The sequence below is a fragment of the Eptesicus fuscus genome, chromosome 8 (genome assembly GCF_027574615.1).
Source record: "Eptesicus fuscus isolate TK198812 chromosome 8, DD_ASM_mEF_20220401, whole genome shotgun sequence".
NCBI lineage: Eukaryota > Metazoa > Chordata > Mammalia > Chiroptera > Vespertilionidae > Eptesicus > Eptesicus fuscus.
This window is the reverse complement of record NC_072480.1, coordinates 22,168,820-22,196,512: the sequence shown is the minus strand read 5'-3', so window position 1 is coordinate 22,196,512 and position 27,693 is coordinate 22,168,820. Positions and strand designations below refer to the sequence as shown.

The window sequence follows — 27,693 nt, the reverse complement described above, 5'->3', positions numbered from 1 at the left end:
ACAACAGCACAATAAAGTTCATTTGTTATTCGTCGGTAATACCTAATGTTTAACATGTGTTTTACAATTTACAAAGCAAAACTGATATACTACTTTAAGAACCACTGATGTTTTTGCAGATACAAAAAACCATGACATCCTTAAGGAGCTTAAGTAAGAGATGATAGTAAGTTAGAAAATAAATATGTAGAAGAAAGTAACAGCTACCATTTACATATGCCAGGCCCTACACTATATCTGTCATTTAATCTTCAGATCAATAATATCCACCTCACTTTATATATATGAGGATATAAGGATTGAAAGAGCCAACAAAATAAGTTCAGGGACTCTGTCATAGTCATCATTATACTTCCCTATTTTACACAGATGGTCCCTGATAAACATCTGTCAAAGGAATATACAAGGTGTTCAGAGAGAGTTTGGGCAATAGTCTAACTTCAGCTCATGCTCATTCATTTATTCACCCATTCAACAAATACCCACTCAGTACCTACAATATGCCAGACTCTATTCTAAATGCTAGGGATACAGCAGTGAACTAAACAAACCAAAATTTCTGCCTTCATGGGGTTTCTAATCTAGTGATCCTAATTAGAACAGTATGTTCCCCCTCAAAATATGCTGCATTTAAAATGTGGGATTCTCAGGCAATACAGATTGTTATCTCACAACCTATGCATATAAATTTCTACCAGTCTCCTTCCATGTCTATCTCCCATAGCTTCTCAAACCCTGACAACTGGACACAGAAATGTGACCTTTTCTACCATAGTGGAGAGTAAGAACTGTGGGAGAAATGCTTTACCTTTCAGACAGCATGTAAGTACATAAGGAAAGGGGAAAAGGAAATCTGGGGAGAGGTGGGATAGATAAAGCTAAATCCAAAGGCAGATTTCCTCCAGGCAATGTTGATTAACCTAGAGGTACCTCAGAGCCCCCATTTCACTTTAATTTGTTGTTGTTGTTAATACTTACCTGAGGATATTTTTTCCATTGATCTTTAGACAGAGTGGGAGGGAGGGAGGGAGGGAGGGAGGGAGAGAGGGAGAGAGAGAAGCATCGTTGTAAGAGAGACACATTGATTAGCTGTCTCCTGCACGTGTCCCCACCAGGGCCGGGATTGAACCTGCAACCCAGTTACATGCCCTTGACTGGGAATCCAACCCTCTACTCTTTGTTTCATAGCCGATGCTCTAACCACACTGTCCAGGGTTCACTTTAATTTTTAATTAGACTTTGAATGAATTGAAATTTAACAACAACAATTAAGAATATTGGGAGTTTTTAAAATCCCCTTTACAAATATAAACACTTCAAAGAAGAGAAAATTCTTCCTGTATTTGTTTTTTCCTATATTAGATGGCCTTCAGAAAATCTTTATCTGTGCTGTTTATATTCTTTTATTTATTTAGCAAGCGCTCACTAGGGACCTGTCTACCAGATAGGAAAGAGACAGTGGCTAAGACATACATAGTCTTTCCTTATGGGCAATCACAGTCCATCACATAATACAGCGGAAGTGGATACAAAGCTTATTCTCCCATGTTATTCGGTGATTATTTACTATGCCCCATCTCTTAAGATTACAAACTTCTTGAGAGGAAAAGACATTTACATTTTTTTCTATATGTTCATTATTATCTAACATCATTTAAGAGAACATTAAGAGTACATTCTGTTGAAAGTCAAATTAGGCCACATGATCAAAGGTCATTTACTTTTGTTAATAAAAAATACTTACTTACCGAAAATTCTTAATTAAAATGGCAAAAGATTCGTGTTTTCAAATATCTTTTTAGCATTTTATAGAATTTCACATGATGTACTCACTTGCTAGAACCAACGGATTCTCGGCTTCACTGACTATCCTCAACTGACACATGCACATGTATTTTCTTAATCAAACAGAGAAATTCACCCACACCACCAACAAATGGCACAAAAACAGTAAGCCCACATTTAAAAGGCACTCAAAAATCCTTATGAACTATTTTCCACATGTCTAGCCAAAATCAGGCTTCAATAAACAAAAGAACTACTTAGTTTATTCTTTTAGAACTCCTTAAAAATGAAATTCATATAGCTTTATAATTTTTACTTCAATCTTTAAAAAGCAGATTTTAGATTTGACATTATTTTTCATTTGATCATTTAAATTTTATTTTTAAAAATAAGATAGTAACATATCAATTTTCAGCTGGCAAAACTATTAATACATGAACTTTTTAAACATATATCTAGATAGGCAAGTCTAAAAGTCTTCCTTGCAAAAAAATCTTGCTCTGTTGATAATAAGACTGTCATTTACAAGCCAAAAATCACTGAGGTACATAAGACTTAGAAACAAGAACAGAGAATAATCTAGGGAGAAGCAAAAGGTGTTAAAGGGAATCATTCCCTCTATTCAGTGAAGAAATCAGAACTACAATGAAGATCTAGACATTTTCTTCAGATTAATCTAAAGACAAAAGACTTTTTTGATGCTCAGCAACCTAAGAAACTAAAGTATTCTCAGCTACATTTTTTTAGTGGGCCAATATATATAGAGTGTCCCCCAAAAATATATACACACACTTTGAGTAATTATAAAGGTAGTGTTTAGTAAAATACATTTCGTTTTCAAAATTAAGCTATCAGCTGTTACAGTGTATATACATTTTGGGGGGATACCCTATAAAATCACCACTTTTAACTAGGATGTAAACACTAATAATTTCACTAAGATACTTGATTTCTATAAATAGCAAAAACAAACAGGGGAGGGCAGAAGCAGGAGAGAAATCTAAATGAAATTATTTCTAACAATTAAACCATAAAGGAATACTGTAGAAAAGAGCCACATTACAGTTCTTTAATCAGCCTGTCAATTTTAAAATGAAGAAAAGCAAGTTGGGCCATGTATTTAATCATCCAATAAGTATTTATGAAATCTACTATATGCTAGGTACTGGGTATACAAAAATAAAGTAGTTCACTGCCTAAAAAAGAAAAAGATATGTAAACAGATAACTACAGAACAATGCAAATAAATAAGTCAATCAAGTAATGAAGGAGTAGAGAGAAAGGAAAAAATACTTGTGAGAACCTGAGAAAACTTTTCGAAAAAATTACATGTGGGACATTTCCTTAGGGAGAAGTAACATCTTTTTTTTCAAAGTAGAGAGGATGTGACGGGGAAGTAGTGGGGGGCAGGGGAACATTCCAGGTAGAAGGAGCAAAAGTATACTTAGTAGCTTAAATCGCTGAATAATAGATGAAATAGCAATTTAATGAATAACAAACAAACAAACAAAAAAACCCTTTTCTTCCTAAAAGAATACAAGATCTAACATCAGAAGAACTGCATTCAAATCCTAGGTCTGGCCCGGTCAGTGTGGCTCAGCTGGTTGAACACTGTCCCATGCACCAAGAAGCCACTAATTTGATTCCAGGTCAAGGCACAAGCCCAGAGTTGCGAACTCGACCCCCACTATGGGATGTACAGAAAGCAGCCAATCGATGTTTCATTTCATTGATGTTCCTATCTCCCTGTCCCTCTCCCTCTAAAAAATTCAATAAAAACATATTTTAAAAGAGAGAGAAAAAAAAATCCTAGTTCTGCCATTTACTAATTATATTTTCTTGTCTAAGTCAACCCCTATGACTTCCTTTCATTACCTTAAAGTTGTACCATAAAATGCTTTAAAAGTATTAAAGAATCTTGATATACCCAAATACAGAAATAAATGCTTAGAATACTAAAATTTCAAGATCAAAATATTAGCTTATCATTTCAATTGAACCTATACCATATACAAACAGCCAATCTTTTATAGCCTATAAAAATTTCACAAAAGTAAACACATTCTGAATTATGCAAGTTATATTTTCTATATATAATAATCTAATTGTAATCTATACATTCTATAAAATACAAAATAAGCCTACAACATACCCAGAATTAACAAGCGACAAAAGTTTAATATAACAAGCTTTATACTTAACTGGTCTCACTAATGGGAAATTAAAGCAGCAAATGTACATCTGTGTCTCTGTTCCTTTCATCGTGGTTTAACTGACAGGAAGCAGAGAACAAGATATGGTATACAAACGTCAAGTATTTCCTGCCTTCTCTGCTACATCTTTATGTCTTGTTTTATAAATAGTCCAATAGGTTATGTGAAAATGTGTCAAAATATGGTGTCAGAAACATAACATACAAATGGTGAAGAGTGTTTATGAAAACAATAAGTAAAAAAGGTATTTTAAGGTTGGGATCCAAGTTCATAAGGTACACAAAGATTCAGTTTAATGAAAAAGTGTTCTTAATAGTAAGTACCTTACAAATAAAGACTTGAAAATCATAATGATTGAGGTAAAAAAAAAAAAAAATCTAATGTCTGAATAATAGAATAATCCCTCAAACTAGTTCACCCAAATGGTTAGATAAGTAACACCTGACCACTCTCCCAACCCTGCTCTTACCTCTCAAAAAAGATAAGTACCACCCCCACCTGCCATCCCTCCCCCCACAAAAAAGCCTTCAAGCAACTGACTCAAAAAAAAAAAAAGCAGGACAGATAGCTTGCCTCTTTGATCTTTGGTCATTTTTACCATGGCTTGTCAGCACTCTTCTGATGATAATTTGTATCCCCCCAAACAAACTATATCTCTACTCCTTTGCCCACTTCCCTGTGTATCCCAAACTTGACTCACATCATTTATTCACTTATGTTCAACTTTCAACTATACACAAACCAAATAAAACTCTATTTTCAAAAGGTGAATAAATCATGGGTAATGTAAAACATGGTGACTACAGGCAATAACATTGTAGTGAATATTTAAAAGTTGCTGAAAGTGCCAAAACCGGTTTGGCTCAGTGGATGGAGCGTCAGCCTGCGGACTCAAGGGTCCCAGGTTCAACTCAAGGGCATGTACCTTGGTGCGGGCACATCCCCAGTGGGGGGTGTGCAGGAGGCACTGATCGATGATTCTCTCTCATCGATGTTTCTAACTCTCTATCCCTCTCTCTTCCTCTCTGTAAAAATCAATAAAATATTTAAAAAAAAAAAGTTGCTGAAAGTAAACTTTAAAATACTCATCACAACAAAAATGCTTTGTAGCTTTCTATGGTGACAGATGGTAACTAGACTTACTGTGATGATCATTTCCAGTGTATACAAATATCAAATCATTAGGTTGTACACCTGAAACTAATATTATGTTATATATCATTATACTTCAATAAAAAACAAAATTAAACTTAAACATTTTTAATTTAAAAAATATTTTAAATGAATTCTTACTATTAAGGCATTTTAAGTAAACTAATTAATTAAAACTAAAAGAGACGTGCTCATTTTTCATTATGCTAGCTGCCTCCCAAACTAATAATTTTTAAGAAATCACCTCAATTCATCACTTATACCTCATATTCTATAAAACTTGGGAACAATGCAACCATATTCTCCATCCATACTGGTCAATTCTTACCTAAGCTGTAAGTTGCAACAACTATAATTTCACCAGGTTTAGTGCAATTTCTCTCTTAGTCAATATCCAAAAATGAATCAATATTTTACTGCACCTAAGCCTATGCTGAGCTTCCTGTGACCTCTCTTTTCTAAACAGAACTTAATGCACACCTAATAATCATCTTTAAGCATGGCACCATGCTCCTAAAATAAGTAACATTTCTTAAGTGAATAGATTGGAAAAGAATTTCATTTTTACCTAGTAACTTTCAATGGAAGGATCTAATTCATTCTTTGTAAGAGCATAAAAGTTATTACTATTACTAGTACCTTCATAGCATATCTTTAGAATACTTCTTTCTGCTCATACTTATTACCTCAACTGTCCCAAATCTCTAGGAATAAGTGTTCCTGAACCCTGAGAAAAGTAGCCATTTTCTTTACACATTAGGTTCCTACCCACTGCCTCTGGTTCCGATGGTCAAATTACCCTAAAGCCGCGGTTCTCAACCTTCCTAATGCCGCGACCCTTTAATACAGTTCCTCATGTTGTGGTGACCCCCAACCATAAAATTATTTTCGTTGCTACTTCATAACTGTAATTTTGCTACTGTTAATGAATCGTAATGTAAATATCTGTGTTTTCCGATGGTCTTAGGCGACCCTGCTAGCGGTTCTCGCGACCCACAGGTTGAGAACCGCTGCTGTAGAGCCTAAGACCATTGGAAAACACAGCTATTTACATTACGATTCATTAACAGTAGCAAAATTACAGTTACAAAGTAGCAACGAAAATAATTTTATGGTTGGGGGTCACCACAACATGAGGAACTGTATTAAAGGGTCGAGGCATTAGAAAGGTTGAGAACCACTGCAAAGGGTGAGAAGTCTCAGAACAGTTACAGTGAACCTGTGTCCAACACTGTCTCAACAATCAAATATGCTAACAGCGTTGTGCAATTATTGTATTCTGTCAAGGGGAGGTAAGTACTACATCTTCCTTTCAGTGTATTCCCAAAACTAACAGGCTGTAAATTATCCTCTAACAATACACAAATTTGTCTCTGATCCATCGATTTAAAGATCAAATATAACGACCAGTTAAGAAAATTCACATAAAACATTTTGAATAAAACTATTTACACAACAAATCTTCTGTTTCTAAATAAAAATTATTTCAAACTGCCTCTCAAACTAAAATACATATAACATTAGTTCCAATTAATTATTCTAATTTAAGTCTAAAATCTTTATATTATTTTTCTTTATGCTTTAATACATAAGTATGTATATTTTTGCATGGTATATTTTAAATTTTATATAAATAGTATCATACTGTATATATTCTTCCAGCATACTTGAACAAGTTTCTTTAAGATGTAAATTTTTTAATACAAACGTTATTTTGGAAAGGAAGTAAACATTAAACATTCTCTATAACTTAGTGATTAGAAAAATATTATTACTAAAGATAAGTCATGATTATTAGGCTTCTCTTATAAAAAGAGAAATATCAAAGATGCACAAAACACAAAGTAGATAACCTTTTCCCACTACAACAAAATTATAACTAAACTACAGAATAACCATCAATGAGAACCACCTGAAGTCTAGTTAAACAGAACTACTATAACTAGGGTTATACAGAAGCCACGTGGAGACTGGTAGGAGAGTTGGGGACATGGTAGAGCTTATCTCACACCCACAGGTAGGGGTTAAAAATTGGGGAAAATATCTCAGGTGTGGAGGTCCACCCTGAGGAGCAAAGGGTCCCAGCCCCAAACCAGGATGCATAGCCCAGGTTTCCAGTGCATGAAAGAGAAGTCCCTATATTTCTGACTGTAAAAACTAGCTGGGATTGTGGCTGAGTGAGACTGAGGGCCACTGGAGTACCAGGCATTCCTTTTAAAGGGCCCTCAACAGATGTACCTGCTGATGGACTCACCTGTTCTGAGCTCCAGCTCTGGGGCAGCAGCTGGAAAAGCATCAGGGATATATGAGGAGGAACTGAATTGTCTGGCATCAGAGCGAGGACTGGAGGAGCAACTTTCTCCCCAATGGAAGTGCTGGCAGATGCCACTGTTACTTTGTTGAGCCCTTCCACCACCCAGCTGGCTCGGGCAAGTGCCAAATCAGAGTCTCTATCAACCTGGTTTATACCATTAGCCCCACCCTGGTGATTCCCGGAGACCCGGCCCCACCCAACTTCGGGCCCCGCACAAGCCACTTCCTGCAACTTATCCATACAAATGGGCAGTCTGGGCTCCTGCTGTGGACTTTCCTAAAATCTCTTAAAGGTTCACAAACCCCAAACAAGTGGTGACTGGCCTGAGCATATCTCGTACCTCTTACTACACAGCACCAAGCATTAGTGGCAGCCTGCCTCGATTTGCAAATTAGCCTCTCCCAGGCACCTCTTAAGCCCAGCGCAAGCAACAACCCTTTGCAAATCAGTTATAGATCACATAAGGTGGCCCAAGCTGGGCACAAGTAGCAGCTGACCTTGGCCTGTACCAGAGCAGCTCAAGAGGTCTGAGAACCAACATACCCAGTGGCCAGCTTCAGACCAAACCAGAGCACCACCCAACCACCTACACAAACAACACAATCAAAGGTTAGACTTGGCAGGCACCAGAGCCCTGCTAGAGCAACTCCTGGTCCATGGAGTCAGGCCCTGCCCAATAGCTCCTCCACTATAGTCACTCAGCGTAAAGGTCAATCCCTCTCACCAAAGTGCCAACAGCAATCAAAGCTCAACTATAACTAGAGGGCACACACAACCCACACAAGGGACACACCTGGAGACCCAGATCAGGTGCCAAGGGAGACTGTGCCACTGGGCCCCACAGGACACCCACTACCCAAGGCCACTCTCCCAAGACCAGGAGACATAGCAGCTTTACCTGATACATAGAAACAAACATAGGGAGACAGCCAAAATGAGAAGATAAAGAAACATGACCCAAATGAAACAAAAGAAAACTCTAAATAAAGAACTAAACAAAGCAATCTACCAGGTGCAGAGTTAGAAACACTGGTTATAAGGATGCTCAAAGAACTTAGGGGAAGACCAGATATACTCAATGATTACTTTAACAAAATTATAGAAAGCAAAAATCGAGACAGAAAACATTAAAAAAGAACCAGTCAGAAATCAAGAATACAATAACTGAAATGAAGATTTGATTAGAGGAAATCAACAGATTAGATGAAGCAGAGGATTGAATCAGCAATTTGGAAGATGAGATAGTGGAAACACCCAATAAGAAGAGCAAAATGAAAAAAGAGGATAGTTTAAGGAGCCTCTGGAACCACATCAAGCTCACCAACAGTTACATCATAGGGATACAGGAAGAAGAGAGAGAGCAAGAAGTTGAAAGCCTATTTGAAGAAATAATGACTGAAAACTACCCTAAACTAGCGACGGAAATAAGACACACAGGTGCAGGAAGTGTAGAGAGTCCCAACAAGATGAACCTAAAGAGGTACACACCAAGATACATCATAATTAAAATGCTAAAGGTTAAAGACAGAAATCATATCAAGTATCTTCTCAGATCACTGGCATAAAACTGGAAATCAACTACAGTAAAAACAACCCAAAGAAATCAAACACTTGGAGACTAAACAGCATGCTATTAAACCATGACTGGGTTACCAAAGACATCAAGGAAGAAATAAAAAACATCATGGCAACAAACGACAATGAAAACACAACAATCCAAAATCTATGGGACACAGCGAAAGCAGTCCTGAGAGGGAAGTTCATAGCTCTACAAGCCTACTGCAAAAAACAAGAAACAATGGTAATAAATTACCTAACCCAACAACTCAAAGAGTTAGAGAGAGAGCAACAAGATAAGCCCAGTGTAAGCAGAAGGAAAGAAATAATAAAGATCAGAGCGGAGATAAACGACATAGAGACCAAAGAAACAATACAAAAGATCAACAAAACCAAGAGCTGGTTCTTTGAAAGGATAAACAAGATTGATGGACCTCTAGCCAGGCTCACCAAGAAGCAAAGAGAGAGGACCCAAATAAACAAAATCAGAAATGAAAGAGGTGAAATAACAACAGATCCCGACGAAATACAAAGGATTGTTACAAAATACTACGAACAACTCTATTCCAACAAACTGGACAACCTAGAGGAAATCGACATATTCCTAGAAAAATACAACCTTCCAAAACTCAATCAGGAAGATTCTAAACAGCTCAACATGCCAGTAACTATGGAAGAAATTGAAGCAGTCATCAAAAAGCTTCCGGCAAACAAAAGCCCGGGGCCAGATGGCTTCACAGGAGAGTTTTATCAAACTTTCAAGGAAGAACTAAAACCTATCCTCCTCAGACTATTCCAAAAAATTCAAGAGGAAGGAACACTTCCAGGCTCCTTCTATGAAGCCAGCATCACCCTAATACCAAAACCAGATAAAGACAACTCAATGAAAGAGAATTACAGGCCAATATCCCTCATGAACATTGATGCCAAAATCCTCAACAAAATTCTAGCAAATCGGCTCCAGCAGTACATCAGAAAGATCATACACCATGACCAAGTAGGATTTATTCCAGGAATGCAAGGATGGTACAATATCCGCAAATCAATAAACGTGATACATCACATAAACAAATTGAGAGATAAAAACCACATAGTCATATCAATAGATGCAGAAAAAGCATTTGACAAAATCCAACACCCTTTCTTGATAAAAACTCTCAACAAGGTGGGAATAGAAGGCTCATACCTCAACATAATAAAAGCTATTTATGATAAACCCACAGCAAACATCATACTCAATGGGCAAAAACTAAAACCATTTCCCCTAAGAACAGGAACAAGACAGGGATGCCCACTCTCACCACTCCTGTTTGACATAGTACTGGAAGTATTAGCTATCGCAATTAGGCAAGAAGAAGAAATAAGAGGCATCCAAATTGGAAAAGAAGAAGTGAAGCTGTCCTTATTTGCAGATGACATGATATTGTACATAAAAAACCCAAAAGATTCCATCAAAAAACTAATAGACTTAATAAATGAATTCGGCAATGTAGCGGGATACAAAATTAACGCCAAGAAATCTATGGCTTTTCTATACACCAATAATGAACTTACAGAAAGAGAGACTAAAAAAGCAATCCCATTTACCATCGCACCAAAAAAATTAAGATACCTAGGAATAAACTTAACTAAGGAGGTAAAAGACCTATACGCAGAAAACTACAGGACACTGAAAAAAGAGATAGAGGAAGACGTAAACAGATGGAAGAACATACCATGTTCCTGGATTGGTAGAATCAACATCATTAAAATGTCCATACTACCCAAAGCAATCTACAGATTCAATGCACTCCCCATCAAAATACCAACAGCATATTTCACAGACCTAGAAAGAACTCTCCAAAAATTCATCTGGAATAAAAAAAGACCCCGACTAGCCTCAGCAATCCTCAGAAAGAAGAATAAAGTAGGTGGGATCTCAATACCAGATTTCAAGCTGTATTACAAAGCCACTGTTCTCAAAACAGCCTGGTACTGGCACAAGAACAGACATATTGATCAATGGAACAGAATAGAGAACCCAGATATCGACCCAAACCACTATGCTCAATTAATATTTGACAAAGGAGGCATGAACATACAATGGAGTCAAGACAGTCTCTTCAATAAATGGTGCTGGGAAAACTGGACAGATACATGCAAAAAAATGAAACTGGACCACCAACTTACACCATACACAAAAATAAACTCAAAATGGATACAGGGCTTAAACGTATGACGGGAATCCACAGGCAACAAAATCTCAGACATATGCCACAAGAACTTCTTCACTGACACTGCCCCTAGGGCAATGGAAGCTAAAGAGAAAATTAACAAATGGGACTACATCAAAATAAAAAGCTTCTTTACAGCAAAAGAAACCATCAACAAAACAACAAGAAAGCCCACTGCATGGGAAAACATATTTGCAAATGCTATCACTGATAAAGGTTTAATCTCCAACATCTACAGGCAGCTTATGCAACTTAATAAGAGGAAGATAAATGATCCAATAAAAAAATGGGCAACAGACCTAAACAGAATATTTTCAAAAGAAGACAGAAGGAAGGCCAAGAGACACATGAAAACATGTTCAAAGTCACTTATTATCCGAGAGATGCAAATCAAAACAACAATGAGGTACCATCTCACACCTGTCAGAATGGCTATCATCAACAAATCAACAAACGACAAGTGTTGGCGAGGATGCGGAGAAAAAGGAACCCTCGTGCACTGCTGGTGGGAATGCAGACTGGTGCAGCCACTGTGGAGAACAGTATGGAGTTTCCTCAAAAAACTGAAAATGGAACTCCCATTTGACCCAGTAATCCCACTCTTGGGAATATATCCGAAGAAACTAGAAACACCAATCAGAAAGGATATATGCACCACTATGTTCATAGCAGCACAATTTACAATAGCTAAGATTTGGAAACAGCCTAGGTGCCCATCAGCAGATGACTGGATCGGAAAACTGTGGTACATCTACACAATGGAATACTATGCTGCCATAAAAAAGAAGGAATTCTCATCATTTGCAGCAACCTGGATGGAATTGGAGAACATTATGCTAAGTGAAATAAGCCAGTCAATGAAAGAAAAATACCACATGATCTCACTCATTTAGGGATAGTAAAGAACATTATAAAGTGGTGAACAAAAAGATAGATACAGAGACAGTAAAGCATCAAACAGACTTTCAAATTACAGGGGGAAAGTTTGGGAAAGGTGGGGGAGTTATGAAATCAAACGAAGGACTTGTATGCATGCATATAAGCATAAACAATGGACACAAAACTCTGGGGGGGAGGGCATGTGTGGGTGTGGGGTGGGGGGGTAATAGTAAGATATGTACACATATAATACCTCAATAAAAATATTTAAAAAAAAAAATGCTAAAGGTTAAAGACAAAGAAAGAGGCTTAAAAGCAGAAGGAGAAAACCAGTTAACTATAAGGGAGCTACCATAAGACTGCCACTAAATTCTCAACAGAAACTTTGAGGCCAAAAGGGATTGGCAAGAAATACTCAAAGTGATGAAAAGCAAGGACATACAACCAAGATTACTTTCCCCAGCAAAGCTATCATTTAGAATTGAAGGACAAAAAAGAGCTTCCCAGACAAGAAAAAGCTAAGGGATAAAGGAGTTCATCACCATCAAACCAATATTACAAGAAATATTAAAGGGATCTCTCTAAGAAGGAGAAAAGTAACGACCAAAAATATGAATAATAAAATGGCAATAACTATATACCCATCAATAATTACTTTACATGTAAATGGATTAAAATGTCCCAAAAGACATAAGGTGGCTGAATGGATAAAACAAGACTTGTATACTGCTTAAAGAAGACTCACTTCAGATCTAAAGACACACAGACTGAAAGTAGAGGGACGAAAAAAGATATTTCATGCAAATGAAAATGAAAAAAAGAAAGCTGGGATACCAATACTTATATCAGACAGAATAGACTTTAAAACAAAGGTATTACAAGAGACAAAGAAGGACCCACCAATTTCACTTTTGGGTATTTATTCTAAGAATCCTAAAATACTTAATTCGAAAAGACATATGCATCCATATGTTCATTTCAGCATTATTTACAATAGCCAAGATATGAAAGCAACTTAAATGTCCATCAATAGATGAATGGATAATGAAGATATGGTACATATATTATACAATGGAATATTACTACTCAGACATAAAAAGGAATGAAATCTTGCCATCTGCAAACAACATGGTTTGACCTACAGGATATTATGCTAAGTGAAATAAGTCAGAAAAAGACAAAAACTACATAATTTCATTTATGTGTGGATTCTAAAAAACAAAATAAATGAACAAATAAAATGGGGAAAAACTCATAGATACACAGAACATTTTAATGATTGTCAGATGGGAGGGAGGTTGGGGGCATGGGTGAAAAGAGGAAAGGGATTAATATGTGCAATTGCCAGTTATAAAAATAGTCACAGGGATGCAAAGTACACATAGGGAATATAATCAATAACATTGTAATAACTATGTATGGTGTCAGATGGATACTAAATTTATCAGGGTGATCACTTTATAAGATATAAAAATGTCTAATCATTATGTTTTACACTTGAAACTAATATATGTCAACTGTAATTAAAAATAGAAAAAAATTTAAGTAACATGCACAAAGCACCCTATGTACAATGATGCCTCTCACAAAAAAATTTTCTTTCTGCAAAAGATAGTTCACTTTAGAGATGCCATATATGGAGATCTTTTTTAAAAATATATTTTTTATTTATTTCAGAGAGGAAGGGATAGGAAGAGAGAGATAGAAACGTCAATGATGAGAGAGAATCATTGTTCGGCTGCCTCCTGCATGCCCCTGCACTGGGGATTGAGCCCCCAACCCACATGCCCTGACCAGGAATCGAACCATGACCTCCTGGTTCATAGGTCGATGCTCAACTACTGAGCCACACCAGCCGGGCCATATACTAGTATGGAGATTTTAACAAGAAGCCTGGGGGCCTAACCTCAACAATCTCTTTCTGACTGCCTAAAAGGTACCATCACCACTGACACAGTGATGGTTCCATCAGCATGAATATGTTCTAAATTTCCATAAGAAAATCTCTGGCTAAGTTTGTTTTATAAACTCACTTCTTTAATTCACTCTAAGGCTGAAGAATATTCAGCAACTCAAAGTTCTCACAATTAAGAAGAATAATAGCCGAAACCGGTTTGGCTCAGTGGATAGAACTGAAGGGTCCCAGGTTCGATCAAGGGCATGTACATTGGTTGCGGGCCCATCCCCGGTGGGGGGTGTGCAGGAGGCAGCCGATGTTTCTCTCTCATTGTTTCTAACTCTCTTTCCCTCTCCCTTCCTCTCTGCAATAAAAAAAAAAATATATAAAAAAAAAAAAAAAGAATAATATAATAAAAAATGTAAATCAGATAATGTCTAATGAGGAATGCAATCTACAGAAAGACATTAATTTGAAGGTATACTTCACCTATTACTATAAAACATATAAAAATTATTGAAACCATGGCCAATTCCTTTTACTGTGAAAATTAAACTTCAAAGTTATTGCACAGAAAGCCCATAGACTGGAAGAGGCCAGTAACTGCCTTCTTCCGCCTGCTAATTTCCCTTTTCTTAATCACAAAGTCACCAACTATATGGAAATAGTGAGGCTCAAAATGGACACTTTCACTTTCTTTGAGAAATGTTGGTTTTCTCATTAGATAGGCACCAAAAATAGAAAAATACTGTATAATAGCTTACATGTAACATAAACTTTAATAAAATTATATTCTATCACATAATTGTGTGGAAGTACCATCATTTATTTAACCATTTCCTAATTTTGGACATTTGGATTATTTACAATGTTGCACTATTATAGTGTAACATTGTAATTCTCTTACAATGTGATCCTCGGACCTACAGAGGCTCCAGAAACCCTTTCAGGGAATTTATGAGGTTAAAACTATTTTCATAGTAATACTAAGGTATTATTTGCCTTTTTTTTTTTTTTTACCATGTTGATATTTCCACTGATGGTGTAAAGGCAAAGGCTTTTGCCTTTGTATGAATTGAAGCTGTGTCACCAAACCACACTAGTCATTGTATTACCACTAGGTACTCACATTTTTAAAAAAGTAGTTTCACTTATTTTGTTAAATCTCAACAATTAAATACAACTTTTAGTATTCTTATAAAATGTAAAGTACAGTATACATAAAGTATTTCTGTCAAATACTAAAACAGAATCGTTGTCCTGAGGGAAAGCACTAATGCTATTATTGTTAAACCCACTTCTAGGAATATATCCCAATAATTGTGAGCTAAATTAGCTGCTTTTTTCAGGGAATACAATTTGTACTTGGAAAAAAAAAAAAGGTACTGATTCAGAATTGCATATTTGGCAGATATTTTCTCAAAAATAAATAAAGTACACCTATCAATTCAAGGAAAACAATTAACAGTATCTCTGACCAATGATAAAATGTAAGCTTTCAACTGAAAAGCAGAATTTTAGAAAACTTGTGTCCACTACTTTGAGCTTATCAACTTTCCAATATTTAAAAGATTTCTGATGATTGTAAAACTGTTATTTTTTAAAATGTCTAAAAAATTGAAAATAAAATTTCCATGGTTTATATTTATAAATATAAAAAGTCTTTACAAGTATAGGCTATTATTTACTAAACTAGAGGCTCAGTACACAAATTCGTGCACCAGTGGAGTCCCTCGGCCTGGCCTGTGGGATCGAGCTGAAACTGGTTCTCCAACATCCCGCAAGGGGTCCCAGATTGTGAGAGGGCACAGGCCAGGCTGAGGGACCCCACTGGTGCAAAATCGGAGCTGGGGAGGGACATGGGAGGTTGGCCAGCTGGGGAGGGACCACAGGAGGGCTCCAGGGCATGTCCGGCCAGTCTCGCTCAGTCCCAATTGGCCAGACCCCAGCAGCAAGCTAACCTACTGGTCACAGCACCTGCCCCCTGGTGGTCAGTGCACATCACAGCAAGCGGTTGAGCAGCCTTAACATATCATTAGCATATTACGCTTTGATTGGTTGAACGGATGACCGGACACTTAGCATACTAGGCTTTTATTATATAGGATACCCTTTAAGGTGTCCTTTCTCAGAAGAATAGTATATTAAAAATTCTCTGGGTTACATTTTTTTCCTTGGTAAAATAAAGTTATTAAAAAATAAATTCTAAAAAACAAAAAAGTAAATTCTATTATGCTTTCCTCATCTCAGTCGATCACAGAGCACTTTGAAGACCACTATCTGTCATTTTTTCCAATCTTTATGTACATTAGATATATTTAAAAATAGAAGTGAATTATTACAGTACGTATATGTAATTTATGAGTAAAGTTTCTATATTTTGTTTACTGGTATATTCTTCATCTTCAATAATAATGTCTAGCAGACAATAAATAATTGCTAGATGAATCAATAAAAATATAATAATATAGGAAACCCTCAAACTATATTGACTTATAAAAATTCAACTATAAAATCCTATGACTTCTATTTTCATTTGTTCTTCATTATCTCTGCCACTAGTTATACATACATTGTGGAAAATATTTCAGAAAAGAGAGGCAAGAAATTATTATGAAAGCAAAAATCTGGATTAAGATCTATGATTTCACTTCTTATAACAATTTTCACAATTACATTATTAAATTTTGGAAACCTTACATAAAGATTCCACATCAAGCTCAGATGGCATGGCTCAGTGGTTGAGCATTGACCTATGAACCAGGAGGTCATGGTTTGATTCCTGGTCAGGGCACATAGTATTACTATGATGTGTCGAGGGCTCCATCTCAAGTGTGGGGTGTGCAGGAGGCAGCTGATCAATGATTCTCTCACATTATTGATGTTTTTCTCTCTCTCTCTCCTTTCCTTCCTCTCTGATATCAATAAAAATTTTTTTTAAAAGATTCCACATCAAGTTTATAACAAAAAATATTCAAAAACCTTTAAAAGTTCAGGAAAGCAAGGGAGAATATAGTTGCCAATGTTATAGCCAATAAGGGCCTAATCTCCAAAATTTATAGGGAACTCATACAATTTAACAAAAGGAAGATGAACAATCCAATCAAAAAATTAGCAAAGGACCTAAATAGACACTTTTCGAAAGAGGACATACAGAAGGCCAAGAGTCATATGAAAACATGCTCAAAGTCACTATTCATCCGAGAGATGCAAGTCAAAACAACAATGAGGTATCATCTCACACCTGTCAGAATGGCTATCATCAACAAATCAAAAAACAACAAGTGCTGGCGAGGATGTGGAGAAAAAGGAACCCTCGTGCACTGCTGGTGGGAATGCAGACTGGTGAAGCCACTGTGGAAGACAGTATGGAGTTTCCTCAAAAAAATAAAAATGGAACTCCCATTTGACCCAGTAATCCCACTTCTAGGAACATATCCCAAGAAATCAGAAATACCAATCAGAAAGGACATATGCATCCCTATGTTCATAGCAGCACAATTTACAATAGCTAAGATTAGGAAACAGCCTAAGTGCCCATCAGCAGATGAGTGGATTAAAAAACAGTGGTATATCTACACAATGGAATACTATGCTGCTGTAAAAAATAAGGAACTCTTACCATTTGCAACAGCATGGATGGAACTGGAGAGCATTATGCTAAGTGAAATAAGCCAGTCAGAGAAAGATAAATATCACATGATCTCACTCACTTGTGGAATATAATGAACAACATGAACTGAAAAACAAAAACAGATCCAGAGACAGAGAAGCATCAAACAGACCATCAAACTTCAGAGGGGAAGGAGGAGAGGGTGTGTCCTGGGAGGGGTGGGGGAACAGGTAAGAGATCAACCAAAGGACTTGTATGCATGCATATAAGCATAACCAATGGATACAGACACTAGGCGGGTGAGGGATGTACTGGGATGTGGGGGTGGCTGGGGAGAGGTCAATGGGGAGGAAAGGAGACATATGTAATACTATATGTAATACTTTAAACAATAAAGAATTAAAAAAATAAATGTTCAGTTAGAATCAGAAATGTTAAGCTATGATTTTAAAAATGTTTCTCACTTTGTTTTCACTATAATGTTTTTAGCACAAAAAGGTTATTTTGTACTGTTAACCAATAAAATATTTAGAAACTTTTTTTTTTAAGATCAGGAAGGAACTACTTTGGTTATAGTAAGAATCTTAAGGAAACAAGATGAAACACTGATTATGTCAATAAATTTGGTTAGATGCAAAAGTCCAATTTGGGGAATTAGCTACTTAAAGTTTATCAGTGACAATATATTGTTTCATAAATTTTTTGTTCTAAAATGTGTTTTTAAATATTTGAGAGTGGGATGATTCTAAAGACTAAATTATTTCTAGCAAACTATAGCTCCAACTTGTTAATGGATCTCAACTGGACGTTACCCATCAGAAGTATGCCTAGAGCCATCTTGTTAGTTATATGGGACAGACACACAATCTTACATAACTTAGTTCTGAATCTAATTAATCACATTCACTGAAATACGCAGTTAACATTTTTTACCAAAATAGAGTTTATTTACCATTTTTCAAATCAACTTTATCAAATTAAACATTATTTCTGTTATTATGTGAAACAAAAAAAATTTTTATTTCTAAGCAAAATTTATTATGAAATACTTTAACTGAAGAGAAAGAGAATACATTCTCATACCCATCACCCAGCTTTACATTAATATTTTACCATATTTTGTCTCAGATTCTTAAGGGGGGAAAAAGTCATATATAGTTAAAACCTCCTATGTATCCCTCTACAATCTCATTTTATCTCTCCTATATTCTAAAATTGATGTGGCCCCTGTCTATCCACCTTTACTACATATGTATTAATAAGAGTATTGTTTTATGTACATAATTTGGACTATATTGTATCTATTTTATTTTTTCAATTTTTTATTGAAAATTATGTTTGAAATAATTGAATCATAGTTAACAAGTGACACACTCAACTGTTTAGTGGTCAAATATATTTATGCCTGCAACTTACTGTGAAATGTATCAACTACCCATCTATTTAGGGTTCTGAAGGGTTTTACCCCCCCCCCTCCCCCAGGGCACTAGAACAGTAAAATGCTGAATGGGTAAAAAGTCATCAATAGTAGGCATCTTGTTCCTAAGAAAGATAATGAAAAACTAAATCATCATAAGCTACCCATTTTCTCCATACTCTTTGTAAACTCTTCAGGTACTTCAATGTGATGACACTGCCCTAGAGAACTCTTGCACATAAGTTGCAGCAACCAAGTGCAAGAATGTTCCAAAACTGGAAACAATCTAATGTCATCAACAAGAGACAATGAATACACTCTGGTATAGGCAGACAATGGAACACAGCACTGCAGTTAAAATTAAAATAAGTCCCACAGAGTTGAATGAAAGTTACTACAGAATATAGTATATGGTGTGATTCCACTAACAAAGTCCAAAGGGTTAATGAGTTGTCCCATTATAATATTAAGCATCCATTTAATATTTTGATATAAAAATGTGATGCATATAAACTAACAATTAAGCCAACACCTCATTTTTATAGTTTTACTACAAATTTTTTTAGTTTCACTATTATAGGACTATTTTCTAAAACACAGAAAATAACCAAATTTTTTCATTTAGATTTCTTATATTGTACCATACAACTTTGCACAATCACAATGACCACTATATGACAGAGCATCCATCACATAGATAATGAACTTTACATGGCTTTACATCATGTAAGGTCATACTGGTTCCTGCTACCTTGAAGAACTTCAAATATATAGGGTAGAAGACAAGACAAGGATAGATCCAAGAAAACACAAATTTTATAGAATAAAAAAACTTATCTAAGAAGTGGTTGCCTCTAGGCAGCAAGACTGAGAATAGGAAGTGGTAGAGGAGAAAAGCCACTTTCCCTTACAGGCTCTTCTATTAGATTTTAAACAATGTACATATATCACTTCATAAATATACTAGAGGCCCAGTGCATGGATTCGTGAACCGGTGGGGTCCTACAGCCTGGCCTGAGGGGATCAGGCCAAAACTGGCTCTCTGACATCCCCAGAGGGGTCCCAGATTGCAAGAGGGTGCAGGCCAGGCCAAGGGACTCCACCAGTGCACTATTGGGGCCCAGGAGGGACCACGGGAGGGCTCCAGGGCATGTCCGGCCCGTCTTACTCAGTCCCGATTGGCCGGACCCCATCAGCAAGCTAATCTACCTGTTGAAAGGTCTGCCCCCTGGTGGTCAGTGTGCATCATAGCAACTGGTCAAATGGTCAAATGGAAGGTTGGAGACACTTAGCATATTAGGCTTTTATTATATAGGATATTTACATTTATATATTATTAATTTCAGAGAGGAAAGCAGAGGGGGAGAAAGAGAGAGAAACATCAATAATGAGAGAGAGTCATTGATCAGCTGCCTCCTGCATGCCCCACACTGGGGGTCGAGCCCAAAAGTCTGGCATATGCCCTGCCTGGGAATGGAACTGTGACCTACTGGCTCATAGGTTGACACTCAGCCAGGCTAACGTTTTAATGTAAAAATCATTAAATCAGTCTTCATACAAACTCCAAGAAGCATTCATATTGTTTATAGCTCCCCCCACCCCTTTTTTTTTTTCCATGCTAGCAATCAAACTCAGGCTACAAAATAAGGAGTTACGAAAGAGCTGATACCATGCTGCTCAGCAATTAAATGAAAGAGAAGTTCTGAATTCTTATAGGGGGAAGAGAATGACAGTGAAAAGAAAAGTTTAGGGACAGTTTTCTGATTATGAGGATGGCTTTAATTCAGATATTTATAACTGGAAAAAAAGAAATCAAAATTGTTCTACACAAAAATTTGTACAAACAAAGCTCAGCTGCATAATTTCTTCCTCTCTGACAACAAAGCAAAAAGAGTGGGATGTCTAGACATTTGTAGTATAGATCAACAGTCATTTTTATTATAGCACACAGACCACTGAACAAGACACAAAGGTAGAGATGACACAAAATATTTTTCTCTTTAGTAGGTTTTCCATACTAATGGGAGGAAAAGATTGCGCCAATAGCCCAAAACTGCTCTAATCATTTGAGTTGTCTCAGTGGTATTACTAATTTAACTTCCAAGCAAAAGAGCAAAATACTCTGGTGGAAATACAATTCATGAAAACAATAATTATTTTCAGACCATTCAACTGATGGGACTCTTCTTCCCACTCCTACAAGAGTCTGTGAATACCTATGTCCCATTAGATGGAATGTAAGGCCAATCTACAAATATGCAATCTGTGATATAAATGTCCAAAGAAACCTAAAAAATTTTATCCAAGTATCACATTGGGGGGGAAATATTACTCCCTCCCAGACTCAAACAATTACAAATAATAATAGTGTATTTCCCTGAAGAGAAGATTTTCAAAGACTGTAAATGCTATCATAAATCAGGAAGGGAATTTTTCCCCCGTAGCACCCCAAAGATAAGGGAACAGAGAGAGACACCATACAACACCAAATAGAATTAAAAAACAACAAACTAACATTGGCAGAGTGATGATGGTTCACTGAGATGGAGAGCAGGTCAATTACACTGGAAAAACAAAAATAACTAGTTTCATTCTATATTGCGGTCAATATGGCAGCAGGTTGGGGAGCAGGAGGGCGAAAGCAGAATTACAGAAGAGGAAAGAAGGAAAGCCACAAAGTTGAAAGACACAGCCAGCATAAAATGGAATAGAGAAAGGGATAACAGGGAGAGGAGGTTAAATAAGTGCTAATATTGATGATAAACTACTGCAGTCACCTTTCTTACTTACTAGGGGCTGTGGGCTTCAAAATACAGGGGTGGGCAAAAGTAGGTCTTCAGTTGTTTGTATGGAAAAATATGTAACACAAGAATGAACTCTTATGCAAATTCAAAACTATAAACCTACTTTTGCCCACTTCTGTACTGTTGCTTTAAACTTCAAATACTACAATGCTAAATAACTGAATAATCACTCTTCCTAAACCTGTAAATTCTTTTTCTGAAAGTGTGGCCTGTATAACAATCATCTAGGGTACGTATTAAAAAAGCAGATTGATAAACCAAATTCTAGGCCTAATGAGTCAGAATGTCTTGAGTTGAAGCCAGCTGATTGTTACACCAAAGGTTGAAAATTACCACTTTAAAATGTTTAATACCAGGTAGATGTTTTTACTTTGAATGGTTACAATGTGCAGACACCAGACAGAGATTAAGCTGAGGGTCACATGCCTTTTAAAGTTTGCCATCCTTAAATTTAGGCATCATATTAAACAGTATTTGCCCTCCTGAAATTAAAGCAGAAACAAACCTGTCTTTGTATCTAGAAGTTCAAAGTAAATTCCCAACTTGTTATATTTTCACCTCCCCTAGGCCCAATTTAAATAAGCAATGTCACAAAACAATGTTCCAACTATGAAAAAATTCTAATAGTGGAAAAAAGTTTTGCAGAAATTAAACAAATGTATCATCTCTCTGAAAAAGAAAACTAGTTTGAACACATTTTCAAAATCATTGGTTAATTTATTGGGTTGCTTATCACCAAGTAATTTAATTAAGGCTTTATTTGGTCTGAAGGAACTACGGGCCATTTCAAACAAAGCATTACTGTTGGAGTGGACTAGCGTGAGCAGCTCTGGGTTAGCACACACAACCTTGAGCAAGTCACAGGACCTCTTTGGGCCGGCTTCTTCAGTTATAAAAGTGACGCAGCTGGGCGATCTTCAGCCTTTTTTAGTGCTAACGTTGTGCAAATCGGTAATTCTAAGTTTAATTCTGATGACTCAGTTTAAACTTATATTCAACCTTATGAAAGGAAATAGTGGGTAGGGGACTACCTAATAAGTTTTAAGGGCCTGTCCTTGCGTCCATGCTTTCTTTTTCCTCCCTTCTCCTTGATTAGCCTTCTTTACATAATAAGAAACTGAAATAAATGAACAGGATCTATCTTATTTAAATTGCACCAGAATCTTAATTTTAAGAAACTAATTCTTCTACTTCTCTTTAATAAATAAAATATTAATTATTTGCTTATTTGTGTGCCCCTTAATTATTTGCTTATTTGTGTTTATTTGTGTGCCCCTCTTATGGGTCACTGGCTTTTAAAAAGGAAAAAAATTTTCTTTTAAGACAAAAAAGTTTCATTAGATTTTTCACACAAATCAGACAAGAGTAAATAAAGCCTTGGCAATATGCAAACAAAGATGACAGCAAATGGCTACGAGTAAAATATCTGCAGTGCCTTTCTTATAGGACCACAAAATTGATCTGTTAATATCAACAATCCTTTTAAAAGATTAAGAAGTAATAACTGACTGCCTTTCTATCTTCCCTTTCATCTGACAGGCCTTCAAGCACTTAGAAAGTTCCTAATAGCAAATTCCCAAAGACCTAGCTAAATATAATCACAGTGGAAAATAATAAAACTTGGCAAGTTTTATTTCTAAGAACTTTATTCATAATCATTGCATATTCTAACTTTACTTTTAAATTTTAGTTTCACAAATAACTTTAATAACTAAAATACTACTATATCCAGCTTCTCAGAGTACCTAGAACTTCAAGGCATACCAGAATGTACACTTGCCAAAATCTCATAATTTCAATAATGAAAAATACTCCAGGAAAAGACTAGACAATCTTTTTTATTATTAAGGATATTAATTTTTGTGTATTTCCATATTTATATTTTTTCCATTGAGAAGTATTTATATTTTCTCTTTTTTACCATCATTTGTCCCCCATACCATCCTCCACCTCCACCCACTCCCTTCCTCTCCTCCCCAAACACTTGTCCCTGTCCATGAGTTCTCTCTCTCTCTTTTTCTTTTTAAAATACAAAACAAGCAAATTTTAAGAACAGAAGGAAGGCCAATACTTTTTAAACAAATTGAAATACTATGTTTTCTTAGAAGCTAGTTAGGCTTTTAAGGCTGTTACTCCAAACAAGTTTCCAGTATAAATTTTAAAACTTCATTATTTTTTTCTAATAGTAAATGAATCATTCTAGTCTTTGTTCCTTTTTATTTGAGTCACTTTTACTTATTAACTAAATGGCCATTCATATTACTTAAACTCCCATCTTGTTTTCAAAATTAAATGTTTTAGTATCATTTCATTAACTTAAGAAGAAAAGGATAGAACAGTCAAGGAGCAACATCTATAACAGTTGTCCCAAAACTTCCCCTTAACTGAACGCCAAAACAAAACCATTGTTCTTGATTTTTTTTTCTTAACACCCATATCACACATAAGTACAGTTTCTTGAATTGTAACTTCTTGCTACCCTCAAAATACAATTAAATTTTTTAAAATTAAAATATGACCTAGTTTGCTTTGTGATCTAAAAAAAAGAAAAATCTCCTTTATTCTCAAGTCATACAGGGGGGAGGGAGGAAAATCACAGAAAATATAAAGAAAGCTTTACCAAAAAGCCCTATAACTTTCCAGAATTTGAATGCTTTGTTTCCCCCTACTAGTTAAGTGTAATCAGGCATGTGACTGACTGACTACATTTTTTCAGAGAGTTAAAGAACACACTCAGCCATGTTCTTCGACAGGTAAGAACCACCCTCTGTTTACCAGCTCAGGAAACAGCCAGAAGCAAACACCCAAAAATATAATGTTACCTTCAAATATTCTCATTATCTTTAGATACTGTCCTTTGGGCTTGAAAATAAAAAGCAATCCGGCAAGTTTTATGCTGTTAAAATGGCTCCTGTAGATTGGGGAAGTGGTGTCTGTGCTTCAGCTTATGAGTCATACATGAAACTAAGTGTTTCTAAGGGAGGCACGCCCATGTTGCTGTGGACCCAATTATTCTGCTAGGTCAAACATGCAAATCTACAGGTAAAAACGGGGGAGTGGTATAAAAAAAAGAGCAAGGCAGAGCAAAGGAGCAAGATCTGCCTTGATTAAACCATTACTCAGCTCATGCTAATCACCATAATTTAAAATTTACAATAAAATGAAACCAGAATCTACAAGGAGGCAAAGTTAAAAACATCATGTTGTTTTAAAAAAGAAAATCTCAATTTTAAAAGTAATTTTAATATATCAAGTAAAAAAATTATGAAAGAAAAAAATAACATGGGAGGAAATGAAAGGGAGATAGCAAACTATCTGGCTTTTAATGTAACAATGAACTGGTGAGTCTAACCTGGCTACTCATTAACCCTTATATAAAAGGGGTATATTACCATGTAATCTGAAAAGCTAGCAAACTGCAGTATCAGATATAGCTTTATAAGTTTACTAAACAGATAATATCCACTAGAAAATTCAAAGTTCAGTGGAAAAATAACTGGGACTTAATCTGGTTTACAGTAAAAAACAACAAAAACAAACAAACAAACAAGTACAGGGTTAGAAAGGAATTGAAGTTCAATAGAACAAAATGATTTTAAACTGCAAATTTCATAAAACCCTATTTTAAATAAATTATCAATACAATCATGGTTCATAACTCTACTACTTCCAAGAGATAGCCAAAGTTTTCTTTACCTTTCAAACAAAATTCTCCACAAATAAAAGCATATCATGTGCCAAGCACCGTGCTGTACCACACATGTCTAGCTTGAGGGTACCAGCAAAAGACGTGGCTAGTGAAGTTTTGCTCTCCAAGCCACCATACATCTGACAAGGTGCCCAAGCTGAAACATTACTACAATTACTTCCCCTGTGCCCTGGGTGAACATTTATTAATTTATTCTAAGAGCTTAAATTGATCAAAATAGCTTGAAAGCTAATGCTTTCCAAAAGCGCTTTAAATGACCAAGTTCAAGTCACTAGCTAGCCTTCATCCTAATATTTTACAAAAAGTAAATGGGATTTGGCAAGGTGCTCTCCCCTTTAATTAATTAGTTGGAAGTGATTATTCTGCTTTAATAGAGGCACAGCTGAGAGGACAAGCTGTCACTGACTTAGACAGGAACTTTACAAACTGCTATGAAACATGACAATGAACCATCTTGCTGACTATTAAGTACCTATGTATTCCATTCTGAACACTGCTTGATTTGCTTATCTTTTTATTAAAATAATCCCCGTAGTTAAATAACTTATTAAACTTATGCTAGAAAGAAAAAAAATCATTTTTCCTATTGTCAAATGTCATATTTAGTTTAATTTTAGCTCATTTATCCAGAATGACTACTCAGTACCCAAACACCAAGAAAAAGGTCCTCTGAGTAGTCACAGGAAATGTTCACTGGAAAACCCAAGTCATTTCCCAGAGCTGAAACTTAATTTACACAATATCCATATAAGCCTAGTAATTTGATTATCTTTTAGCTAATTAGAAATTATAAGGAGTGAAGAGAGAATAGAAAATAGATGATGTCAAAACAAACAAGTGGCAAAGATGATAATGAGAGAATAAAATTTTAAAAACCTATAAAACTATAAATAAATATAATGTAAAAAGTACTGACATCTGAAGCTAGCCTGTAAGGTCAATACATTCTCCATTCTCCCTAAGTATGTCACCATACAGTTAAGTGCCTCAAAGTCAGCATAAATTATGATAAAGGTTTTTAAAGGACAAAATGAGTAACATCCAGTGTGTGAAATTTTTTATGAAATATCTATACTAATAAAAGGGTAATATGCAAATTGGTCAGGACACCCTCACAGTAACGACCAAACAGCAGGCTGCTTGGGGCAACAAGGCCGGCAGGGGGGTTAGTGAGGGACGACCAAACGCCTGAACAGCAGGCTGCATGGGGCAACCAGGTCAGCAGTGGGGCAGTTAGGGGCGACCAGTCCGGCGGGGGGGGGGGGGGGGGGGGGGGCATTTGGGAGAGTTAGGAGTAACCAGGCCGGCAGAGGGGGGCAGTGAGGGGCAACCAGGCCAGCAGGGGGGCAGTTGGGGGTGACCAGGCCGGCGGGGAGGGGGGCAGTTGGGGCAACCAGGCCAGCAGGGGGGGCAGTTAGGGGTGACCAGGCTGGCAGGGGGGGGCAGTTAGGGGCAACAAGGTTGGCAGGGGGGATCAGGCCGGCAGACAGAGGCGGTTAGAAGGGTGATTAGGCTGGCAGGGGGGTCAGTTAAGGGCAATCAGGAAGGCAGGCAGGTGAGCAGTTAGGAATCAGCGGTCCAGGATTGTGAGAAGGATGTCTGACTGTCGGTTTAGGCCCAATCCTGGGGACATCTGGCAGTCAGACATCCCCCAAGGGGTCCCGGATTAGAGAGGGTGCAGGCTGGGCTGAGGGGACCCCACCCCCCTGCACGAATTTCGTGCACCAGGCCTCTAGTAGATATATAAAAGGATAAGCTTCTGCTACTGAGAAAATCCATTTATATAAAACACATTACTTGAAAATTGCAGATATTTGGACAGTATTTAAAAGAAGTATTTTTGGCCACACATATACTTTATATATTTTACATTAACCCTTATATAAAAGGGGTATATTACCTTTATATTTAAGGGGTATTTTATATAAAATACTTCACTAGTATATAAGTGAAGTTAAAGACAGAAAGTAAAAATAATTACTCCTCTTCAACAGAAACAAGTATTTTAGCTGTCCCTAAGGAGATTATTCCAGAGTTGCTATTAAAATATGTTGCCCCTTTAATGAAGAGCATCCCTATTAGCATTATTTTACCACCCACAGGAACTAGATCATGGTTCTATTCAGAGCCCCAACAAATC

General features: G+C 36.4%; 1 protein-coding gene across 4 annotated transcripts in view; it reads right to left on the bottom strand.

Annotated features, from left to right (window-relative positions):
- ELF1 (E74 like ETS transcription factor 1) overlaps positions 1-27,693 on the bottom strand; it is a 117,791-nt gene that overhangs the window by 63,912 nt on the left and 26,186 nt on the right. The window contains exon 2 of one of the 4 annotated variants that reach the window (XM_054719833.1): positions 3,988-4,057. The exons of 2 other annotated variants lie outside the window; for them this stretch is intronic. The gene's annotated coding sequence lies outside the window, so the exon portion shown is untranslated. Of the gene's footprint in view, positions 1-3,987; positions 4,058-24,666; positions 24,769-27,693 lie in introns of those variants that run through there. One more of the 4 variants, XM_008145536.3, reaches the window with a different exon arrangement.